Here is a 20,568-nt window from a genome sequence, read left to right on the forward strand (position 1 = left end):
GGGGGGGGGTGGGGGGGGGGGGGGGTGGGGGGGGGGGGGGGTGGGGGGGGGGGGGGGTGGGGGGGGGGGGGGGTGGGGGGGGGGGGGGGTGGGGGGGGGGGGGGGTGGGGGGGGGGGGGGGTGGGGGGGGGGGGGGGTGGGGGGGGGGGGGGGTGGGGGGGGGGGGGGGTGGGGGGGGGGGGGGGTGGGGGGGGGGGGGGGTGGGGGGGGGGGGGGGTGGGGGGGGGGGGGGGTGGGGGGGGGGGGGGGTGGGGGGGGGGGGGGGTGGGGGGGGGGGGGGGTGGGGGGGGGGGGGGGTGGGGGGGGGGGGGGGTGGGGGGGGGGGGGGGTGGGGGGGGGGGGGGGTGGGGGGGGGGGGGGGTGGGGGGGGGGGGGGGTGGGGGGGGGGGGGGGTGGGGGGGGGGGGGGGTGGGGGGGGGGGGGGGTGGGGGGGGGGGGGGGTGGGGGGGGGGGGGGGTGGGGGGGGGGGGGGGTGGGGGGGGGGGGGGGTGGGGGGGGGGGGGGGTGGGGGGGGGGGGGGGTGGGGGGGGGGGGGGGTGGGGGGGGGGGGGGGTGGGGGGGGGGGGGGGTGGGGGGGGGGGGGGGTGGGGGGGGGGGGGGGTGGGGGGGGGGGGGGGTGGGGGGGGGGGGGGGTGGGGGGGGGGGGGGGTGGGGGGGGGGGGGGGTGGGGGGGGGGGGGGGTGGGGGGGGGGGGGGGTGGGGGGGGGGGGGGGTGGGGGGGGGGGGGGGTGGGGGGGGGGGGGGGTGGGGGGGGGGGGGGGTGGGGGGGGGGGGGGGTGGGGGGGGGGGGGGGTGGGGGGGGGGGGGGGTGGGGGGGGGGGGGGGTGGGGGGGGGGGGGGGTGGGGGGGGGGGGGGGTGGGGGGGGGGGGGGGTGGGGGGGGGGGGGGGTGGGGGGGGGGGGGGGTGGGGGGGGGGGGGGGTGGGGGGGGGGGGGGGTGGGGGGGGGGGGGGGTGGGGGGGGGGGGGGGTGGGGGGGGGGGGGGGTGGGGGGGGGGGGGGGTGGGGGGGGGGGGGGGTGGGGGGGGGGGGGGGTGGGGGGGGGGGGGGGTGGGGGGGGGGGGGGGTGGGGGGGGGGGGGGGTGGGGGGGGGGGGGGGTGGGGGGGGGGGGGGGTGGGGGGGGGGGGGGGTGGGGGGGGGGGGGGGTGGGGGGGGGGGGGGGTGGGGGGGGGGGGGGGTGGGGGGGGGGGGGGGTGGGGGGGGGGGGGGGTGGGGGGGGGGGGGGGTGGGGGGGGGGGGGGGTGGGGGGGGGGGGGGGTGGGGGGGGGGGGGGGTGGGGGGGGGGGGGGGTGGGGGGGGGGGGGGGTGGGGGGGGGGGGGGGTGGGGGGGGGGGGGGGTGGGGGGGGGGGGGGGTGGGGGGGGGGGGGGGTGGGGGGGGGGGGGGGTGGGGGGGGGGGGGGGTGGGGGGGGGGGGGGGTGGGGGGGGGGGGGGGTGGGGGGGGGGGGGGGTGGGGGGGGGGGGGGGTGGGGGGGGGGGGGGGTGGGGGGGGGGGGGGGTGGGGGGGGGGGGGGGTGGGGGGGGGGGGGGGTGGGGGGGGGGGGGGGTGGGGGGGGGGGGGGGTGGGGGGGGGGGGGGGTGGGGGGGGGGGGGGGTGGGGGGGGGGGGGGGTGGGGGGGGGGGGGGGTGGGGGGGGGGGGGGGTGGGGGGGGGGGGGGGTGGGGGGGGGGGGGGGTGGGGGGGGGGGGGGGTGGGGGGGGGGGGGGGTGGGGGGGGGGGGGGGTGGGGGGGGGGGGGGGTGGGGGGGGGGGGGGGTGGGGGGGGGGGGGGGTGGGGGGGGGGGGGGGTGGGGGGGGGGGGGGGTGGGGGGGGGGGGGGGTGGGGGGGGGGGGGGGTGGGGGGGGGGGGGGGTGGGGGGGGGGGGGGGTGGGGGGGGGGGGGGGTGGGGGGGGGGGGGGGTGGGGGGGGGGGGGGGTGGGGGGGGGGGGGGGTGGGGGGGGGGGGGGGTGGGGGGGGGGGGGGGTGGGGGGGGGGGGGGGTGGGGGGGGGGGGGGGTGGGGGGGGGGGGGGGTGGGGGGGGGGGGGGGTGGGGGGGGGGGGGGGTGGGGGGGGGGGGGGGTGGGGGGGGGGGGGGGTGGGGGGGGGGGGGGGTGGGGGGGGGGGGGGGTGGGGGGGGGGGGGGGTGGGGGGGGGGTGGGGGTGGGGGGGGGGGGGGGTGCGGGGGGGCGGGGGGCGAGGCGGGGCGGGGGGGGGGCGGGGGGGGGGCGCGGGGGGGGGGGGCTGGTGGGGGGTTGGGAGGGGGGTGGGCGGGGAGGGGGGGGGGGGGGGGGGGGGGGTGGGGGGGGGGGGGGGACGGCGGGGGGGGGCGGGGGGGAGGGAGGGGGAAGGGGGTGGGGGGGGGGGGGGGGACAAGGTGAGTGGGACGGGGAAGGGGGAAGAGGCGGCTCCATGTGGAGCCGCCTGCCGTCCTCTCCGGAGGCCGCCCGCATGCTTGCATGCGAACGGCCTCTGCCTCCACGCCGGCAGAATTCTTGCCGGCATGGAGGCGCCTCGACGGCCATGCGGAAACAGCCAAAGTTTGGTTACTAAGCCCAATAAAAGTGATGGGTATTGGCCAAAACTTTGGCTGTACCGAAAACTTCCAGATTTTTAATACCCGAATCTGAAATTTACTGAGAAAAAAAAATGTGGCCACCCCTAAAGAGACCAACCATGGTTAAATGGTTAGCATGTCAGATGAGAATCGGGGAGACCTGGGCTTCCCCCCCCCCCCCCCCGCATCAGCCATTTAGCTTATGAGTCACTGGGCACTTTCAGACATGCTGAATAATGCACTTTTATTCCACTTTCAATGCAGTAACGATTGTTTGCAAGTGGATTTTGCCATTGTAAGACATAAAATCCAGCTGTAAAGTGGATTGAAAGTGGATTGAAAGTGCATCATTCAGCATATGCGGAAGTGCACAGTACTGTCTCCCAGCCTAACCTACTCTCAGATCTGTTATAAGGATGAAATAGAGTAGGGGAGATCCATATAATACCTCCATTAGCTCCTCGAAGAAATGGTTGGATATCTAGTAGAATGCCATTAAAGAGCAATATGAAGTCCCCTGGTAATATTATCCCAGTATTACAGGCATGAGGGGTGGAAGGCATCATTGTATAGCTTAAGCTAAGAAGGGTCAGTGCTTGGAAGGGAGACCATGATGGACAAATTCTGCAGAGAAAGGAAATGCCAAACCAACTCTGCTTGCCTTCAAAGCTCCTGTCTGACATTTAGCTCGAAAGATCCCATTTGACATTCTGGCTGAATTTGGCTGCCTTCTCCAGGTCTTCTTCTTCTTTTTAAACAGAAGGTGCTGGAGATTCAACCTGGAATGGTTTGTATACAATGGAGGTGCTATACTACTAAGCTACAGTCAACCCCATGAACACCTGAGAAGAACTCAGACATTAAAATGTGGATTCTGTATTGTTAAGACCTTGGTCATCTCTTTTTCTTTCCTTGCGGATGAAATATGCAATTGTTGTACCCCATCTTGATTAGAATTTGGATGGGAAATGAGGGCAAATGAAATTACTCAAGAGAAGGGGGAAATCATATATATATATTTCTTTTTAAAAGACTGTGTATATTGGTTAGAATGAAATATTATGACGATTGATGTTTAAGATGGATTTGACATATATGTTTGTTTTCTGAATACACAAATTAAATTTTATTTAAAATACAAAAAAAAAGAGAAGGGGGAAATCAAGTTCATCAGCTAGCTATATGTTATCCTTGCATTACTGCATAACAAACATGGTTGATGGCTTTTATTCAGCTGAGAAGCTTATGTCCATGCTCTGAGTTTCTGAAACCTCTTCAGATCAGGCTACAAAGCAGCCGTTTCAACATAGCAAAGCTACCCTACCTTTGGGGTCAAAATCTTCAAGCAACTTCTGTCCACCCATAATAACAGGTGAGGAAAATGGGGGGTCAAATATCTGGACAAGTGTTTGCCTCAACCCAAATCTAAAAACAAGTATAGATGGAGAAAGGTGAGCAAAAAGAAATGACGGATCGCTTTTTAAATCTTGGAAATGTGAGTTGGGTCACACTCCTGCCTCATCCCCGTGTGTGGTTTCCGTGATTCTCATTCCATTCGCCAGGAACCTCAAACAAAATGTAGACTCCTCAAAAATATTTGGAACTATTACAAAGCATAAATTATAAATGTGTCGGGGAAATGGAAAACGGCGTCTTGGGCCTGCTTAGAGCGCAAAATGATCTCGGCCATTATTCAACACCGATATGAAGATCTTTTCTTTCATTTCCTGTTAACAGTTCCCTCTGTTTGCTATCATTTCTCGCCCGGCACCGTGTCAATAATTACTAAATTAGCAGAATGCCTGTACAATTTCAGCTCAAGTGTTATTACTGACAAGTCAAACAAAGAGACGGCTGATCGAAAAGATGGAACTCCATCTTCTTATTTAAATGGGCCATGTTCACGGCGGAAGATTGAAACCCCTTTCTCTTCAAAGGAGAAGACAGAAGGGGCTAGTTTACATTTTGAGCTGATTCAAGGACACCGAGTCTGAGGGGAAGCCTTTTTTTCTCCCGAAAATGCAAAACTATTCATTTCAGGGAACAAAAAAAAAATGAAGGTTATTTAAAAAGAACCATGTTTGGTGGAAGAAGTAATTACATCGAAGGGGGATGGGAGCAGAGGAGACGCTCATACAAGTAATGCTATTCTCCTACAATGACCCATTTTGCCGTGCCTCATCTTCTCTGAAAGGTAATGATTCTACTGGCTTTGGACAGCATGAACCCACCCAAACACTAAAACCAACTGAAAGGCCTAACATCCTGTGGCACATATAGGGTAGGCGTTGTGGCTTGACAGTAAAGAGCATACTTTTGCATGTCCCAGGTTCCAGATTCAAATCCTGGTACCCATTTAGAAGGATAATCAAGTAGTAGGTGACGGAAAAGATCTTTCTCTGTCAGAGCTATTGGGAAGCTTCTGCCAGTTGGAGGAAGTCATGCTGAGTCTGATGGCCCCATAATCTGTCTTGGTGTAAGAGAGCCTCAAGTGTGGAGCATAACCACAAAGGACTGTCATACCTGCCTTATGGAAATTCCCTCCCCTGCTTCTGGGTATCTTCTCCCATAAAATTCAGTTGCCAGGAATATGGTTTTATTCTGGGCTTTAATTACAAGAGGGTGTGTGTTTGTTCCTGGTTCTCAGGTGCTTTCTTTGGTGATATTACTAAATTAATTTTCTGCATGGGTCACGTGCCATCAAGTCACTTCTGACATGGCAAATCTATGAATTAATGGCCTTTAAAATTGTCCTATCATTAACAGCCTCACTCAGACCCTGCAAAATGGAGGCCTTGCCTGCCATTAATACATCGATCCATCTCAGGTTGGTTCTTCCTTTTTTCCTCCTGACTTCCACTTTTCCTGGCTTTCTTGTCTTTTCCAGTGAGTTTTGTCTTCTCATGACATAACCAAAGAACGACAGCCTCAACTGAGTCCTTTTAGCTTATGGGGAGAATCTGGGCTTGCTTTGATCTAGATCCCACTTATTTGTCATTTGGGTGGTCAATGGCAACCATAAATCATTCTCTAACACTACATTTCAAATTAATCAATTTTCTTCTGGCCAGCTTTTTTCATTGTATCAAGCAATCTACATTTATAAAGAGTCTACAGTGGCCTCAGTTATGCACACAATATCACTATTACAATACACAGATGATCCTATGGAACTTTTTTGAACCTTAAAAGCAGATGCATTTCGGCCAACTGGCTTTCCTCAGTGGACAGAGAATTGTTTAAAATTGGCCCCCAGATTTTTAGCACACAGTCATGTCTAATACATGCAATGTATAATGCACGTATAAAGTCATGTGTCAATCATGCCCAATCCTGCTATGGCAAAATCCTATAATGCCTCAGTCATAAGAAATTCTTTTAGTCTGGAGCAAATGAATTAGGACCCAGCATGATCTATCTTCATAGACATTATCTGAATATGCATTTATATCTTCCTAGTTTTACCTGCACCCAACTGGACTTAGACACTTAAACACCAGTTTTCTCTCCCAGGGGGGCCTTATCCTCCCATGGTTCCTCACTGGGAGAAAAGTGGTGTTTAACAGGGTTGGTTTGCCATTGCCTGCCTCTAAATATTAACTTTCACTTCCACGGTCGTTTTTCATCTGACTGATCTTGCTAAGCTTCTGAAAGCAGAAGAGATTGGGCCAGCCCAGCTGAAGGGTATAAATAAATAAGCGAGCCAATGGTATAATGCGTTTATTCTAAACACATTATACCATTGGCTCGCTTATTTATTCTGAACAAAAGAGACACTCTCATCTCTTGCCTGTGTTGCTTATGGTGGCTAACAGTGACCCAGAACGAGACCCTCTTGCTGTGTTTCTGCATATGTAATCCAGCCCTGTTCACATATACAGGTCTTCACGTCTTCTTTGGAAGGGTTATTTTCCCATTGCAAGCCATATTGGCAAAAGAGTTGACTTTGCACATCTATGGGGCAGGGGAAGAGAAGTGAGCATGAGATTTAGTCAGACTCGGTTCACACCTGAAAAAATAACTGAACAGTCTCACAAACGCCTTTTAAATTCTTGATAAATTTCTGAATACCCTGCCGAGATCTTACCTTTCTTCCCCTTGATCCTCTGCTTGAATTTAGCTGTTAATTTGCTTTTCATTTCGGCTTGTTATCTTTCTTAATTCGCTTTCAGCTGGAGGCCTAATTTAAAAGTTGCGATCAGCTGTTACCAGTTAATTCTGCAGTCTCTGGAGATGGCTGTAAAAAAAGGGTAACTTTTATTTAAATCTAATGGGGAAAATGTGTGTGTACTCTCACCGTTTTGCATTCCAACAGGGCCTGGCCTAGCGCATGTCGACCGGGTCACTCCTTGAGTGAAAGGAACCTTGAAATACACCAGTCACTTCCTCCAAAGTAGGCCCACTAACATGAATGGGATTGCTTTGGAGGAAGTGATCCATGGACAGTAGAAGCAAGAAACAACCTTCGGTCAAATTGGAATCCTTTTCTGTTTCGAAACTTTTGCGCTTCACAGAATAAGAGTTCATTTTCCATCTGTTGCTCATGGCTAATTACTCAAAGGATCTCCAGAGTGATGTAGTGGTTAAGAGCAGGTGGACTCTAATCTGGAGGAACCAGGTTTGATTCCCCACTCCTCCATATGAATGGTGGATTCTTATCTGGTGAACTGGATTTGTTTCCTTCCTCTTCCACATGAAGCCTGCTGGGTGACCTTGGGCTAGTCATGGTTCTCTCAAAGTCTACAGCTCATGTGGAGGAATGGGGAATCAAACCTGGTTCTCCAGATTAGAGCACTGCTCTGAACCATTACGCCACAGAGACTCTTTGCATACAGAAAGTCCCAGGTTCAAGCTCTCACTTTAAAAAGTCCAGTGTAGTCAGTAATGTGAAAGAGCATTGAGAACTCCCGGAAGTCTCAGGCTAGTCGCTGTTGACCTTGATCAGATATTACGGTCTTCTTCAGCAAAAGGCAGGTTTTTTAATGTTCTGTTTCCTCTGTGGTTTCTGTTCTTACTTACAACAGACCAGGATAGGTCTGATGGTCTCATGTTTATTTCTGTGATTAATTAAGTGCCTATTAATTATCTTTTTATTGATAATAATTTTAATTTTTATACTGCGTCAATTACAAGATAGTATAGCCAGTGCCCTATATTGAGAGATAAAAGGGGAAAAAAACACACCACCAGATACTAAATACACAGTGTCAATCTCTCTCCCCGAAAAATAACCGTTAACCCATATAGTGACATTTAATAAAGAAGGTCAAAATAAAAGAATAAAAAGAAAAAAATTCTAACTGGTTCCCACCCTGCCTCCACTTTATGTATACTATTTCTAACTGACTAAACCCCTTTACTTCTGTAACAACTTATATTATTATTGTTCCCAACTTTTAAAAAAAGTTAGTTCTACTAATATCATCTTATTTGTACATTCCCAAACGTGCAGTATCCAGTTGCCCCATATTTCACTTATTTGTACATAACCAATGGACAACAAGCAACAAAAATATATAACCTTTCACTTTTACTAACTTCCTCTGTCTATTTCATTCCTCATTCTACCTGTTGCATGCCCTTGTGTTAAATACAACCATTTTCCAAATTATTTAAGCATTCATGATTACTCTAACCTCTTTAGTTTAAACTCATCTTAAATCTATAATTTCTTACTCTCTATCCCTCCTACCCTTTCTGATTTTCAGTTTAACCCCTTGATGTTGATCATCTTGAGCAGCAGATAGGAAGCTGTTATTTCTTTAAAGAAAACATGGTGGAGAGATACTTGACTGCTGCCAAAGAAGTCCTTGGGTTGCTACTCCTGAACACATAGGGGACTATGTAATCCTTTATTATGGTAAAAAGGCCCTTTGAGTCTCCTTACAGGAGAGAAAGGGGGGGGGGGGATAGAAATCCAACTCTTCTTGTTTAGTTAAAACAGGGGCAATCCATAAGTCACAAGAGTTATGGTGAGGGCATTCCAATCTCAAACGGGATAGAGAATCAATCTTTTTCAAATCAGATCATCAAAGCATAATTGAATATGGCAGATTATGATATCTTCCATATAAGACTGCCAAAGGGGAAATTTTTATTTTTTTGTCATTGGCTCTTTCTGCCCAGATCACCTAAAATGTTTCTAAAACATTTTCAGTCCATCCATGATCCATGTCCGCACTCACCCTCTCAAAATGATCCCTGGATGCCATTACATGATTTTTCCGTCTCTTTTTTTTCAGCTAGATGTAGAATGAAGCCTGGTGCTACGATTCTTTGCACCTCATATTCTCGAAACTTTGAAAATTAGTCCCATTCCCCCCAAAATTTTTGACCCCCCCCCCCCAGAAATGGTGCAAATGAACAGGAGAATGGGAATAGAGTGAGCTCAGAAAATGGCACCTAGGAAGAAATTCAGGGACAGCTCAGAGGTGTGGAAAATGTGTTAGATAGAGGGAACTGAAGATGTTTTCAAAACATTTCACACAAAGAATTGGTTTAAAAGGAAATTCATTTAAAATGTTTTGAGGCTGCAAATGAAACAATGCGGAACTCCAAGGAGGAAATGATTTATTTCCTGTCTCAAAACATTTCTAAAAGTTTGTGTAGAAAGGTCTTAGGAATTAATTTTGTTGTAGATTTCTATCGACAACACGAGAAATGGGTCTATTTGATCAGAGCAATGAACTAACAAGCCAGCCTAAATGCCATGGGGCCCCACCTACCTGTGACTCTGGCCGGCAACGTCTTAAAAGATCGGCATCGCTTTAGAAGCTCAAGTACGCTTTGCTAGCAATAAGGGAAGAGGAGTAGCCAATTAAGAATCCTGCTTTGCTGCTGTCAACGCTTTGCCTCCTGCGGCAAACCTTGAAGCATCGCCAAGGCTCCACCATATTTCAGGCCCGAGAGTCCTTTTGGTGACTCTCAGAAGTGGTACGGAAAATCTTCTTCTATCATCCAGGTGCTAATAACACTGGCTTCTTGACCTCCCGGCAGAGAGGAGCCGCTCGACTTCTCTGAGAGATGAGTTCTTTTGGATAGTTTGCTGAAATGCTTTGCTTTCAAAAAAAAATATAATATGTTCTATAGACTAGAAAGACTTTGGGTTCTCTATGAAATTTGACAATAGCCATCAAGGGCTCTTCCAACTATTTCCTTTCCCGCTCTCTCTCTCACTTTATCTGTCTCTCTGTGTTAACAAGGCTTGTTGAAATATTTTGCCGCAGGACCAAAATTATGGGATCCTTTCCCCATTCCTTCACTCCTAGGCAAGGTGTCTTTTGTACCCAACTAACGACCTTCACAGAAATGAAGAAGTCATGGTCACTATACTGGCGCGATTACCTCCAGTTGGTTTCCACAAGGGAAATGATTCCTATTAAATAGGACTCAATGAGTGTCAGTAATCTGGCAGAAATTCTCCCCAGAAGTTAAAATGACTCAGCTGAGGCTATCGTACTTTGGTCACATAATGAGAAGACAAGAGTCACTGGAAAGGAAAGTAATTCTAGGAAAAGCTGAAAGTGAATGGACTCAATAAACGAAGTCACAGCCTTCAGTTTGCAAGACTGGAGCAAGGCTGTTAGGGATAGGACATTTTGAAGGTTACTAATTAATAGGGTCACCACGAATCGGCAGCTGATGCCACTTAACACACACACACACACACACACACACATCTGGCAGAACCACCACCTCAATTGTTTACCAAGACCCTTTCCGCACACGCACTTCCACACTTTCACAATTGTTTGCAATTGGATTTTGCTATTTTGCACGGTAAAATCCACCTGCAAAGTGCATTGAAAGTGGATTGAAAGTGAATTGTTCTGCATGTGCGGAGGGGACCCAACTCTTTCTTGCAGGTGAAAAAGGACAGGGGTTTTCCCAATGAATATGGTGGGCAGCAGCTTTGGGACAGAGATAATTGCGTACTTCTTCAAATGATACCTAATCAGTATAATAATGACCTTATGGAAGAAGAAGAAGAAGAAGAGGAAGAAGAAGAAGAAGAGTTTGAATTTATATCCCCCCTTTCTCTCCTGTCGGAGACTCAAAGGGGCTGACAATCTCCTTGCCCTTCCCCCCTCACACCAAACATCCTGTGAGTTGGGTGGGGCTGAGAGAGCTCCGAAAAGCTGTGACCAGCCCAAGGTCACCTAGCTGGCAAGTGTGGGAGTGTACAGGCTAATCTGAATTCCCCAGATAAGCCTCCACAGCTCAAGCGGCAGAGCTGGGAATCAAACCTGGTTCCTCCAGATCAGAGTGCACCTGCTCTTAGCCACTGCTCTTAGTCACTACGCCACTGATGCTTAGAGCTTAACTTACCTGTAAAAAGTCTCAAAGCAGCTTACAGACGACTTCCCTTCCCCTCCCCACAATAGACACCTTGTGGGGTAGGTGGGGCTTAGAGAGTTTGGAGAGAACTGTGACTAGCCCAAGGTCACCCAGCAGGCTTCATGTGTAGGGGCGGGTAGTCAAACCCAGTTCACCAGATAAGAGTCCGCCACTCATGTAGAGGAGTGGGGAATCAAACCTGGTTCTCCAGAGTAGAGTCCTCCTGCTCTTAACCACTACACCACATTGGAACTCACCCCCAAAAGATAACGACCACTTGCTTTGATTGTATTCAAAAGAGATTAAGCAAATTTGCAGGGTCCATTATTTGCTCTTGCCCCCACGATTCAAGGTAGCGTATAGCTTAATATCCCATGAGTGGGGCTGACTCAAATCACTGGTTGATCAAGATCTATAACATCAACTCTGACTGGCAGTTGCACTCTAGGGTGTCTTTCCCATCCCTTACTATTTGATCCCTTTAACAGGAGTTGCCGCGGATTGAACTGTTGACCTTCTGAATGCCAAAGAGGTGCTCTGCCACTAATTCACATATAGAAAGTAGGGGCAGCTTGTTAGTTACACAACCCCCTTTTCATTGTTGGCATGATTCAGGGCTGTCTGATGTAATTTTGCAGAGAGTTGATCAACCTGGTCCAAATATCTTAATGAACAAGATCCAGATGAATCCTAGGCTGTTTCTGCATGGGTGGAATACAGCGACCCAGGGATGCTAAAAACAGCGTCCCTGGGGAGGGGTTCGCACGGCCGCCACTGCCGCATCGCAGCAGCGGTGGCCTCGCAACCCCCGGGCGGTGCGAAGCCGCTGTTTCCGAACCTCGCTCCCTGCGCGAGGTATTTCGGAAACAGCGGCTTCCAAATGCTGCCGTGCGGACGACAGCGGCTGGAAGGCACCATTCCCCCCCTTTCCTGAACGCCTACCTTGTCTCCTGGTTTCCGGCTTGTGGCAGAGGCCAGGGAACACGCCCCCCTGGCCTGTGACTCCAGAGCCGTCGCTCCAGGTTGCGGGGGCGTGTCCCCTGGCTTCTGCAACGAGCTGGAAGCCAGGAGACAAGGTAGGCGTTTGGCAACGGCGCAGCCTGTGCGAAAGCTGTGCCGCTGCCTGCCGCCCTCCCGGGACCATCCATGCGAATGGTCCCAGGGGTGTGTGTCGGCATTGTTTATGCCGACGCACCCCCGTACCGTTGCAGTGCGGAAAGGGCCCTAGTTATATTTCCATAGTCAGGAAACATTGTATTCAATAGTCTGCAACCCAAGTACCAGTAGCCCCAATTATTTGGGTGCGAGTTCCTATACAGCCACCATTTGTTGTTTGGCGACCTTCTGGGAGCACTTGGGCATGGATGTCCAAGGATGGCCAGGGTCTTGCTGATCATGGCACGAACGCTTAGAGAAGCAGCAAGGAATTGGATTCAGTAGCGGAGAGATTTCCACCATGACTATGCGCTTTCGGCGTGTCAGCCTGCTGCCTGCAATCCTAGTCTGATCTTGATGCGGTTGTGAGGCCCACCCTCTTGCTGTCATGTGAGTCTGACGCCACATGACTTCCTCCCTTGCATTTGCAGTTTGTTGGAAAAATTGAGAACTTTCAACCTGGTCCTACCGTTACTTTGTGTAGGAAATTCAAACTATAGTAGTAATCTCACGGGTCATTGCAGTGTGTATTTGTGTGCATAGAACAAAGAATATTGAGTGTGTCCCTCCCGGTGGTGGGATTCAGCAGGTGCGCACCACTTTGGCAGAACTGGTTGTTAAAATGGTGCTTGTAAACAACCAGTTGTTAAATTATTTGAATCCCACCACTGGGATACTCCATAGGTATCTTTCACTCTCTTCACATCTATCCCATCTGCCACAATGATAAGCTAGTGCAGAGGTGTCCAACTCTGGAGCTTCAGATGTTCATGGACTACAATTCCCAGCAGCCCCTACTGGCATGGAATCACAATGCCAGTGGAGTTCATGGAGTTGTAGTCCATGAACATTGATGGGAATTGTAGTCCATGTAGGGTCTGATGGGAATTGTAGTCCATCGCCATCTGAAGCGCCAGAGTTGGACACCCCTGGGCTAGTGGGATCCAATTGGCATGGAGAGAAAGTTGAGAAATGAAAAAAGAGATGAAGTGAAATACCCGGGAACTTATTGATACAAAATCGCGTGGTGTCTGAAAGCAGAACTTTAATAGTTCATCTTTTTTATGTCGATCTATCGATCTATCAATAGATTGACAGATATCTCCCTCTTTTGATAAGATTAAATATTATATTAAAAATTAAAGCATGCATGCGCGATAGAGAACCTGCGAAACATCGCCCCCCTGCTCCGCTACAAATAGGGTGGTGGGTAATAATGCCAAATATGCCCCTCAACAAAGAGTCCCTCGGCCAATTCCCTTTGAAGTCACGAGAACCTCGCCGTGTGTAATCGGCCACTGTCCGCATTTTGTGAAAACAAGAGTCATATCCACCCCTTCTGATTGAAGTCTCAATAAAAATAAAAAATCTTAAGATATCCTCAGATATTTAAAACTAAAAATCCTAAGATATTGATGTTTCCTCTCCAGCCCCACCAACAGATTCACTCCAGGTAATTGTGCTGGAAGCGATCTCTCCACATCGCAAAAGCATTTCTTATGCGTGTGATGGTAGCATCAACCTGAAGAGGGAACCATTAGTGTGGTTCTTCAAGAACACTCGAAGTTTTCAATGTACTTCAAGGAGAAGGGAAAAAAAAACCCCTCTCACAAAGGGTTGTGACAAAAGCTTAGAGGGCCAATATTCCACACAATTAGGCCATCTCTGCCAAATGGGGAATTCGAACAGTGGAGCCTTTGAAGCACCGCTAATGTTCAAAAGGAGGAAGAGATGGGTCTTTCATGTTTATCTAATATGGACTGAAAAGGCTACAAATGTTGACGGACCAGGAAAAATCTGCCTTCTGCGGAAGGCATCTTCTGGTCATTTCTTGACCTCGATTCCGAACGTCACCTCAGGACTGATGCAACGTGAATCATCAAGGGTTTTCTTCTTAAAAAGGGACACGGGTTGGAAGAACTTTGAAAAGGAGTCAGACATCTAAAATGATCTTCCTTTTGTGACATTTCCTTTAAAACCTATGGGTTTCAAGCTCAGCTTTTTGAAAAAAATGCAGAGAAGGCCTTTGCCATTGGGAGCTAAATTGAGTATAATTGGATACTTGTATGTCAAAGCTCTCAGGTATAAAAAGCTCAGGATCTGCACATCAATAGGGTGGCAATTGGGTCAGAAGATAACCTACAGTATATATCTGAGCAATCGTCTTAAGCTGAAAATCCAAGGAAATGTCTTGTTACACAACTGAACCAGATGCATCTCATTCAGAGGGTGTTTATAACAGGGGATGATGAAATCAAGCGACACGTCTGGAAGGGCCTTATATCAAAGGGCAGTGGAAAGTTCGGAAATTGATCTCTGCAGAATCCTAACTTTAGAGAACGTTTTGTCAACTTGGGAATTGGTACAGAGGACCAATGTAAGTATACTGAGATTTTTGGAGCAATGTTTAATGAATACAAATCCTCAAACGACTTTGACGATAACTTGCATTTTTCCTGAAAACACCAAGGAGGGAAATAGGGATTGGTTGCTTTTTTTACAGCTTGAAGAAGAATTTGGATTTATACCCTGCTTTTCTCAACCATAAGGAGTCTCAAAGTGGCTTACAAAGTCCTTCCCTTCCTCTTCCCACAGCAGACACTCTGTGAGACAGGTGGGACCAAGAGGGTTCAGAGACAACCGTGGCTGACCCAAGGTCACCTAGCAGACTTTATGTGGAGGAGTGGGAAAACAAACTTGGTTTGCTAGATTAGAGTCTGCTGCTCATATGGAGGAGTGGGGAATCAAACCCAGTTCTCCCGATTAGAGTCCACTAATCTTAAACACTACACCACACTGGCTCTTCATAGCATGATGGAGAGCAGAAGGTTTTGACTTGGATTCAGTTGGTTGGGGAGGAGCGAGGTTTCTGTGACAGACCATTTGCTTGGCATGTGGAAGATACAAAGTTCAACTTCCAGCAACTCCAGCTAACAGGACCAAGTGGTACTGGATGGGAAAGACCTCAGCTCGGGACTTTGAAGAGTTGAAGTACACCCTACTGACCATGATGTTGAAGTACACCCTCCTCCACCTCCTCCTCCTCCTCCTCCTCCTCCTCCTCCTCCTACTACTACTTCTTCTTCTTCTTCTTCTTCTTCTTCTTCTTCTTCTTCTTCTTCTTCTTCTTCTTCTTCTTCTTCTTCTTCTTCTTCTTCTTCTTCTTCTTCTTCTTCTTCTTCTTCTTCTTCTTCTTCTTCTTCTTCTTCTTCTTCTTCTATATCCTTTCAATTTAGACTGAATTCACTTTCAAAATGGGAATGAGATTAATCTTTCACTCCACACTCCTACATATTACATGGATCACACCTAAAGCTGTGAGCATGGAGGATCTGTAGGTTTCACAGATTTCACAATGTTTCACACTGAAGATCCACAGGTTTCACAGGTATGAAACAGACTTTTCTCATTTTCATTTTTCATTTTAACCTTTAATGGCATATAAATTATTAGCATATTTCCATTTAAAAGAGAAAACTTTTAAAACATTTAAATACGGATGTATAAAATGCTTTCCAAGAATTTAGCCACTGCCAAGGTGATCGATGGATTACAGTCACTTAGCAGAAAGCGAGTGGTCTGGAACTTGGAGTACTCAAGACTTGGAAGCAGCAGAGGGTGAATTAAAATCATGCGCAGGTTACTGTGAAGACAGCATTCCAGAAGAACAGACTTTTCTCTGTGATACACCTCTGAAGATGCCAGCCACAGATGCAGGTGAAACGTTAGGAACAAAATCCACCAGACCACGGCCACACAGCCCGGAAAACCCATCAGAACCAGTTGAATCTGGCTGTGAAAGCCTTCGACAATACATGCAAGATTCCATTTTTCTCTATGTACTTTCTGTGTGCATGGAAATGAGTATACAATCCAATAAGGAAACTTGGACAGTAATTTCATTCCCATATTACAGAATGGAATAGGAAGGGCTCACCTAAGTTTATTTATTTATTACTTAAATTTGATAGATCGCCCATCCCCGAGGGGCTCTGGGCGGTGTACAATACATGTTTAAAACTAGACAGATAAAACAAATCATAATAACAGAAAACCATGATACCAAGTTAATATGCAATGATCAGATGGTGATGATATCACATTTCGTATTGCGAGGAACAGTCAGGATGACATACCAGCATGTTAATTGAGATTAAAAACCGGGTTTTAAAAATCAAGTTCTCTTGATCAAATCAAGTTCTCTTGATAAGCTTATCCATGAAGCAAGATTTGAATCACATGATACTGCTTCATACTGAGTCAGCCTCCTGGTTTATCCTGGCCAACGTTGTCGACACTGACTGGTAGCCGCTCTCTGGGATATTTGCCTTCACCTCCTTCGAGATCCCTTTAACTGGAGATGCCAGAGGTTTTCTCCTTGCTTTTCAACTTCTGTGGAGTTTTTACGGCCAACTAGCATTCAAAACTGATATCCCCTTCCTATCATCTAAAGCCATTACCATTTGTTCAATATCTTCCCTCTTGGCTGCATCTGTAGACATGATGTCACTGGATCTGAGCATTGCTTTAAAAATCCATGCCCATCACCACCACAGCCGAGCTGGACATGTGCTGAAGGGGCAAAGTCGCCATTCCGAGTGGCTTGCCTCTTTGACCCACCCGATAGATCCTCTAATTGACTGCTCACTTTCGTCAAACGTGATAGAGAAGACAACTTCTGAGCTCAGCCTACCTGTTGTCAATTAACAACGCCTCGTTACACGAGTCACCCGGAAAATTGATGAGGTTTCCTTCCGACAGGAGAGGCCAGGTCAATCAATTGGCTTCCAACCTGTGGATCTTCAGTGGATGCTGCAAGGTTAACTTGGTTCTCCGAGGCCTCCCGTCATGTCAGCAGAAATTAGCGAGGAGGTGGGGCAAGTTGTCAATAGAGGACCGAGACAATTAGTTAATGATTAGAACAAGAGCACTTGGGGGAACTGATAACAAAATGAGTCATCTTGGATGAATATGCATACATTTAGGAAATCTATATGATGTGGGGGAGAGCAGGGAGGAGGGGAATTGGTAGAAGGGAACAGTTTAAGGCAGGGGTGTCCATCTCTCGGGCTTTGGATGTTCATGGACTACAATTCCCATCAGCCCCTGCTGGTATGGCCAATTGGCCATGCCAGCAGGGGCTGATGGGAGTTGTAGTCCATGAACATTTGAAGCGCCAGAGTTGGACATCCGTGGTTGGAGGAATCCAAAAATAGGATTTTGGATGGTCACTCAAGGGTTGTGTCCAGTTTATCCCTTTATTAATATTAATTGAAAACATTTTCATGTCACTTTTCCACCCAACGCAGAGTCCCAACCGGTGGTAAACAGTTCAAAACATCTAAACTATACGTGTATTTATAACCCCCCCCCCCCTGAAAATGCATCAGTAGGAATGAGATAGCCCCAAACAAAAGAGAAAGGTATTTCAGCTGCAGGCAGAAGACGGAAAACAGGAGGGTGGATTAATCTCCCCTGGAAGGGAATTCCATACTTTTGATGACATCACTGAAAAGGTCCTTTCTAGGGTTGCCAGCTCCAAGTTGGGAAATACCAGGAGATTTTTGGTGATGGAGCCCAGTGCTCCTACAGTACAAACAAATCGCTAAAACTAACAGCAAACCCATGAAGAAAATAAAAACAGAAACTGTTAAGCAAATATAGGACAGAAAAAAAAGAAACAACATTAAGATCACTTGTTCGACTTTAAGGATGATTGAATTGCCTCTTGGCAGTGGCGTAGTGCCCATGGGATGGTGGGTGATGCCCTGGGTGGAGGCATGGTGGGGGCGTTCCAGGGCAGGGCAGGGGCGGGCAATGCTGCGTAAGGGGCGCAGGGTGTGCGCGTGCCCCGGGTGCAGTTTCCCCTCACTCTGCCTCTGCCTCCTGGTTTGTTGTTATATATGCTTCATGCTATCATGAGAAGTGTGAAAGGTTGCTGTTTTTTTTAACTTCAAAGGTTTTTTTTAACTTCTTCAAAGGTTTTCCAAAGGTTTGGTTTGATCAGGAAGTGCTCAGATTCCCTTCAGGAAAATATCCTGTGGGACATCTAAGAAGAAGAAAAAAACTGATTAGATAAGATTTATCCATCCATCCATCCATCCATCCATCCATCCATCCATCCATCCATCCATCCATCCATCCATCCATCCATCCATCCATCCATCCATCCATCCATCCATCCATCCATCCATCCATCCATCCATCCATCCATCCGCATCCAAATCCATCCATCCATCAAGTCAAATCCATCCGTCAAATCCATCCATCAAATCCAAATCCGTCCATCCACCCCCCCACCCGCCCGCCCACCCGCCGTCAAGCATCCGTCAACCCATCCGTCAAATCAAATCAATCCGTCCATCCCGTCAAATCCGTCAAATCCGTCCGTCAAATCAATCCATCCGTCCGTCCGTCAAATCCGTCAAATCCGTCAAATCCGTCAAATCCATCCATCCGTCAAATCCATCCATCCGTCAAATCCGTCCGTCCGTCCGTCAAATCCCAATCCGTCCGACCGTCCGTCCATTAAAATCCGTCCGTCCAGTCGTCCGTCCGTCCGGTAATCCATCCATCAAGCCATCCGATGACCCGATAGCGATGACCGATGACCGATAGCGATGATAGCGACCGATGCCAGCCAGCCAGCCAGCCAGCCAGCCAGCCATCCATACGATCTTAATGCTAACTTTTCACCTGATTTCACCTTTAGCTGGTACACATAAAAACATTAAAGTACTTAAACAATTATAAACGACATTTAATAGTTAAAAATAACTCAACTAAAACATATAAAAAAACCAAGAACCTGGCAGGAGGGTCAATAATGGTTACTGGGAGCATGCCAAAGGAAGACAAAAACCTCACCTGCTGGCAGAAGACACAGATGTAGAAGGAGAGACCAAAATCCAAAATAAGGGAGTTGTAAAATTTTATAATACTTCTTGGTCAGAAGTGGCTCATGTCAATCAAGAGACAAAGTCCTTTTGGACTTTGAAGTGAAGCAGAAGCAGCAACAGCAGAAAAAGGAGATACAGCAGCAGCAGAAACAATAGCAAAGAAACAGAAGCAACAGAAGCAGAAGAAAAAACGGAAGCAGAAGAAGACAAAGAAGAAACAGCAGTAGCAGAAACAGTAGAAGACAAAGAAAAAAACAGCAGTAGCAGAAACAGCAGAAGACAAAGAAGAAGAAGAGGAGGAGGAGGAGGAGGAGGAAGAAGAAGAAGAAGAAGAAGAAGAAGAAGAAGAAGAAGAAGAAGAAGAAGAAGAAGAAGAAGAAGAAGAAGAAGAAGAAGAAGAAAGGGAGGAGGAGGAGGAGGAGGAGGAGGAGGAAGAAGAAGAAATACAAAGGGAGGATGTCCAGGAAAAGGTAAAAGTAAGAAGTCAATTTGATAATATCAGAATAAAGTTTGTCATGGATTAGAGTCAAGGTGATTTTCTCTTGATGGTGCTCTTATGGGGATGATTGGATCTCCTAACTGTGGGTTCTTGCTTCACATGTGCAATCTCTGGACAGTGAGCAAATGAAAACAGTACAAGGAGATCTGGAGGAAGCTACCAATCCTTTGATAGGATCAGCAAATTTTCTCTGGGGTCAGAGGGAGGCTTTCATTCATCTTGACTATGAGCTGAAGTTGAATTTGGAAGTTGAAAGCAGATTTATGGTCCAGAGAAAAATTCCACTGGGGACTGAAGATCTGAAGAGAAGTCTAAATGAATTACCACTTAAAATATATTTTTTTAAAAGCCTACCCTTTGAAATGCTTGCGGCACAAAACGATGCTAACGATGCTAACGTTTCCAGAAGACATACAAGAGGAATTTTCTGTGCATGTAAATTTGTCTTTTCCTGAATGGCGTTCGATGCCGTCTTGATTTATAACTTCTGCACCTAAATAATTAATAGTTTCCTGTCTTGAAACGGCTGCCAATTTGATGTTCATCTGTATGCTATTTAACTTTGTAATTAATCTTTCCAACAAGTGAGATTCATTTTTCCATATCAAAGTATATCTGCTACATATATTAGCAGCCATGGAGGGAAAAACACCTTTCTTTTCAAACAGGGCTGAGCTTTCAAAATACGAGGCAGAAAACTATGAATGGAAAGGAGAAATGAATGAACAATTTTGTGTTTTGATGCTCCACCTGCAATGCCTTCCCTTCCATCTTTCACTGTGATATCGCAAACAGGCGGCTGCAACCCCAGCTGGGATAAGAGTGGCTGGGAAGGAGTGGGGAGGTCATTGGGGGATAAGGGTAAATGATGCTTTCCCACTGCACTGTAGAGATGCCATAAATGTTCACCAAATATGGTCAATAGGTGAGCATACCATGGTGAGCATCTAGTTTTCATGCAGAAGGTCCCAGGTTCAACCCCTGACATCTCCAATTTAAAGAGCCACACAGCAGGTGACATGAAAGAGAACCAGTGTGGTGTAGTGGTTAAGAGCAGTAGACTGAAATCTGGAGAAGCCGGTTTGATTTCCCACTCCTCCACAGCATAGTGTAGTGGTTAAGAGAGTGGACCCTGATCTGGAGAACC

The sequence above is a fragment of the Sphaerodactylus townsendi genome, linkage group LG17, assembly GCF_021028975.2.
Source record: "Sphaerodactylus townsendi isolate TG3544 linkage group LG17, MPM_Stown_v2.3, whole genome shotgun sequence".
NCBI lineage: Eukaryota > Metazoa > Chordata > Lepidosauria > Squamata > Sphaerodactylidae > Sphaerodactylus > Sphaerodactylus townsendi.